Genomic DNA, 4873 nt, shown 5'->3' on the forward strand with positions numbered 1-4873 from the left:
TCTATGCCTGTCTTACTCTACATGATGTTATTAGCACAAACACTTTAAAGGTGATAATTAGGTCTACAGCAATAACACAGACTGCAATGTAGTTAAGCGTCTTACAGTTAGTTTTGAATGAATGAACTTAAAAAACAACACAAGCAAAGATCTGTCTCCTCCTGTTTTTTGTGTCACATAAGAAAGAAGCATCAATATCTGATGAGAAGACTTATTATTAATTTGGCCTTTCACGTGGTCTTATTCAGGTGATGCGAAGTGAAATATGCATCCTTTTTATGGTAATGTGCTGGAAAATGTTGAAAATGGACATTAAACGTGCTCACAAAGTGCTTGAATTTGACCCTGAAAGGTGTATGAAGCCAGAAAAAGTCACACTTGGAGTAAAAACCTCTCATAGCAAGTTAATGATATTCAATTGATTTGATGCTTTCAGCACAAAATTTAGCCACACAGTCAGGACAGCGTCTGATTTACCTTCATCGGTAAACGTGTTTATGCAGTACACAGTAACAGTGTGGCTGAGTCCTCTGGTTCAAATCAGTTCCAGTACATTTGGAGATGTAAGTCTTAACCTTTCACATGCATCGGGAAGGAAAAAACATTTAATCTGCACAGTACTGCCGAAGTGCAGCGATACATTGTGAAGTGCACATTTCCATTTCTCATACAGTACCGAGCAAAAGTCTTGAACCACCCCCTTATTTTTTCGTGCTTTGCCAGGTCAGTCTGTGTTAACAGTGTTATTAACTGCATTCTTCAACTAAAGAAGTGAGAACAAATGATGTGGGCTTTTGTTTTTTTGCAATAGGCTGCAAGTAAATGTGTACAGATACAATTTAAAATTGGTTCTTTGTTAAGTTTTCTGGTCCTTTCCGTGACTTAGGTGTCTGTTTATGTTTGAATGTTTCAGAGATTAGTGTGAAGGGTCTTAACAGACAAAAAGTGGTCAAATACAAGCCCTGGATTAAAAATCAGAAACACTTTAAAAAGCCTGGAGAGCTATTCCTTAATACCACTTTAAAGATTACAGGGAAGTCCGGATCCCTGGAAGCAAATGAGGGATGGCTCAAGACTTTTGCACGGTGCTGTACATGTCATGTTCCCTGTTTTATAGCTCAGCTCAAACTGACACGTTCTCACTAACTGCTTCTCATTTTCTCCACAGTGAACTTTGACCACTTCCAGATACTGCGGGCCATCGGGAAAGGAAGCTTTGGAAAGGTAATGCAGCCTCCATTTTTCACGCCACTTGTATATTGTTTGCCCTTAATTACCCACCACGGTCGTCATCTCTAAAGAATCAGTGCAAGCGAAGCGAAATGTGCTGGGATTACACTTCAGTTCTCGTGTGCTGCTGTTATTTAATAACAGTTATAAATGCAGCTTATGCAATTATTTCTATAAAGTCAGTTAGAGGAGAGCCGATTTCTATTTCATCTCACTCAATCTAGGTGGGAATTTTGACCCCACGTCTCAATTTAATTACAGAGCACATTGAACGTCTGGATGAGACTTCAGTAATGAATTCAGGACTGTGTGTGTGTGTGAGATACACAATTGGGGCTGCAGAGATTGGAATAGTTTACCTTCATTTTAAATATCACTGCCCTGTGCACATTGTCGGCTTTAAAATTCAAACTTAAAGAGTTTGTAAGTAAACTGGCTGAGATGAGACAGACGATGCACCGGGTCCTCGTCTGAGTGCTTTCAGTTGTGCTGTCTCTCTTACCCAGCCATGCACACACAGACAATGTGCTACACTTACACAGTGAGACAGATGCTCACAGAGACGTCCAGATACATTTTGTCCTCGCTGGAGGTCATCTTGTGTTTTTTGGCCCACTGTGGCCTCACACCGAGCTCCTGCTGTTTTTTGAACACTTTAACAGCACCAGTCTTTAGCTTCCTGTTGAACACACTTAAGTGGTCACTCACTTCCTGAGCCCTGGGCAATAAGAGACGTTTTGTGTTTTATAATTTATTGATATGTTTGATCCTTTCTGAGCTGCGTTAATGAAGCAGTCATTAGAGCACCATGTCCGCTATAATAGTTCTGTAGTTTGATGCTTGAGTCGTTGCAGACTTGTTGAAACTCCCTCACCCGTCAAAGCAGCGTCTTTGTTATTCGAGTCCAGCAGATGGCAGTGTTTCACTGTCTGACGGCTGTCTGAAGCTTCAGCTGGATTATCCGTTTAAATGAGATCGTTTTATAAAACTTACAACAACAGGCCTGAACCTGCTTAGCTCCAAAGAGCTGGCTAAACGATGGGGCATGTTCAGAATCTTCCTGAAGTTTAACAATTTCCCAAAAAGCTACACAAAGTGAATTTTCATATAAGACAAGAAGGAAAGAACAGGGTGTGACGTGGAAGGGGCACTCTGGCAAACAAATTACTGCTTTTATTAAGTTACAAAACTCGCAGTCTTGTTCACGAGTGATCAGAGAAGGGAACAGGAGATGGACAGATGGATCGGTGCTGCGGCTGCAGACTCTTTACCAGTCCCTCTTTACCAGTCGATTTACGTCCTTACCCTCTGTCACAACGGGACTGAACGGACTCACGCGTAGGCTCTGAGTAGGGAACAATAAAGGTTTTTTATTTACAGAAGCACCAGGTGATCTATTTACACAGTGGGGAAAAGACGGGTTCCGGGAATCCACACACGAACAGGAGGGGGGAAAGACACTTGCAGTCCACACACGCTCCAAAGTCCTCACTCCATCCACGCTCCACGCTCCTCTTCACACTCCACAAGAAACACAAAAGCTCGCTCCAATCCTCACACACTTGATCGCTCAGGTAACACAGGGGCAGGTCCAGGGAAATCTATTCACAGAGATGAAAAAGGTTACTGTAAGAAGATCGCTAGGGAAACACGAGAACGAACTGAGCTGGGGTTAACACTGACGAGAGTCGGCAACGGTCCAGCGACGAGAAATACAGGGCTGCCATCTTATAAGGGGACTGGAACACTGTTGGGTGATGAGCCACAGGTGTCACCAGGTGCGTGGGCCAAGGGCAGGAGCCCACAGATGAGCTCCGCCCAGGCAGTGAGAGAAGGAGGGAGGGAGAGAGCGGGGACAAAATCAAAATAAAAAAACACATGTAGCCACACTGAGGCGAGCGGGTAGACACAGGGACCCTGACACCCTCGCCTTTTTCACAAATGTCATGTATGAAAATCTATAATAACTCCAGTTATACGGATATCAATATCCTCATAAGTGAGGATATTGATAAAAGTGATTTTAACTTTTACTGATTTCTGTTTAGATATAAATTGATTCAAAGTGGTCAGATATGCAGATTCTGACCTTTCCTCTGGCAAATATATAAACTCACTGAAAACAGTTTGACTTTTCAGAGAGTTTCCTATCTATCTGTATTTTTACTTTAATAGTTAAGCACGATTAACATTTAGGAAACAAAAATAAACAAGTTAATAAATGAAATGAAATAATACTGATTTATATATTCACTCTGTTTACTTTTTCGATATAGAAATACAATGAAGACTTCCATTTTCCTGCTGGTGGCGCTCTCTGGCACTGTGCTCTGCATGACTAACGGACGTGTTCAGAAATTCGAAAACCAGCATATCATCAACATGATCCCACAAGGGGGATGTGATGATCTGATAGCAAACAGAGATAATAATGGTAACTGTAAGCGCAAGAATACCTTTATCATTGGTGACTTTAATCAAGTTAGAACAATTTGTGATCCAAGCAATTGTATCAATGCAAATAGAAATCTTTATAAAAGCCCCACAGACGTGCACATTCTGTATTGTAAACTGCTGGGACAAACAACCGATACCCATTGTACATCCAGATACAGATGAAAAGGCATATTGTAATTGCATGTGATAAAATCAATACTTTCCTTCAGCCTGTGCACTTTGAATGTTGCTCTTGAGTTGAGAGATGCTGTCAGCTTGCTGCCATCTTTAAACATCACTTCATGATGCTGGTTTAGATGCTTTATAAGACTTTGTTACGTTTCTTAAACAGTGATGAAAATAATAAAGAGGAAATATGAGAGAAGTGATTTTCAGTGAATGTTGAAAAAAAAATACCACAATAACAAAAATGATGGCAACATTGCTACACTTTGCTTTCTTAGCTTGCATATTGTACATTTTCACAGTTGTTTCTGATTGGCTCCATCTTCTCTCGTTGTCACAGCTGTTGCTCAACTTTCAGCACTCATTCAATTAAAAAAACAACAAACAAAAAAACCAAGCTGCTGCTGGTAAGGTTGGCATTCTTGCAAGACTCAGTAACACAAAACAAATAAAAAAATGCACATCCCATGTTTATCCCATGTGATTCCAGGCTGAGTTTATGCATTTATGCCTATTTGTTTATAAAATATTATAAGCTGGTCTGAGGTCATTTGTTACTAAAGAAAAACAAACAAACACTGTGTCATTATTGAATCCACTAAAACTAAGACACAATGCAGAAGCAGTGTGTGAAAACTAAGTGCACCTTCACTGGTGTAGCATCTGCCTTAGAAACAATGAAGTCAAATGAAACTGTTTAATCATCTCTATGTGCTAAAGGCTCATTTTAATGCAGCATTAATCACGTTGCTTTAACAGTGCTGCATTTTAATAATGTTTATCACGTTCTTTGTAGATTTTAATTATCACCATCGTCGCTGTGAGAACATGTCTGGTTGGAGCAGGCGGCACTCAGGGATCATGTTGTGTGGAAGAAGAGTCATGTGATTGTTTTTTTTAAAGATTTTTTTCTATGAGTGCACAGAGTGTGAAACAGAAAGATAGGATCGACAGAGAAAGCTGATCATGTCTGTTGTGACACCTGCAATCTCTGACTAGAGTTTTAGGTTCTGTCAGGCAG

The sequence above is a fragment of the Mchenga conophoros genome, linkage group LG3 (assembly GCF_057382185.1).
Source record: "Mchenga conophoros isolate Kocher_MC1m ecotype Shallow Benthic linkage group LG3, M_conophoros_male_GT1.1, whole genome shotgun sequence".
Taxonomy (NCBI): domain Eukaryota; kingdom Metazoa; phylum Chordata; class Actinopteri; order Cichliformes; family Cichlidae; genus Mchenga; species Mchenga conophoros.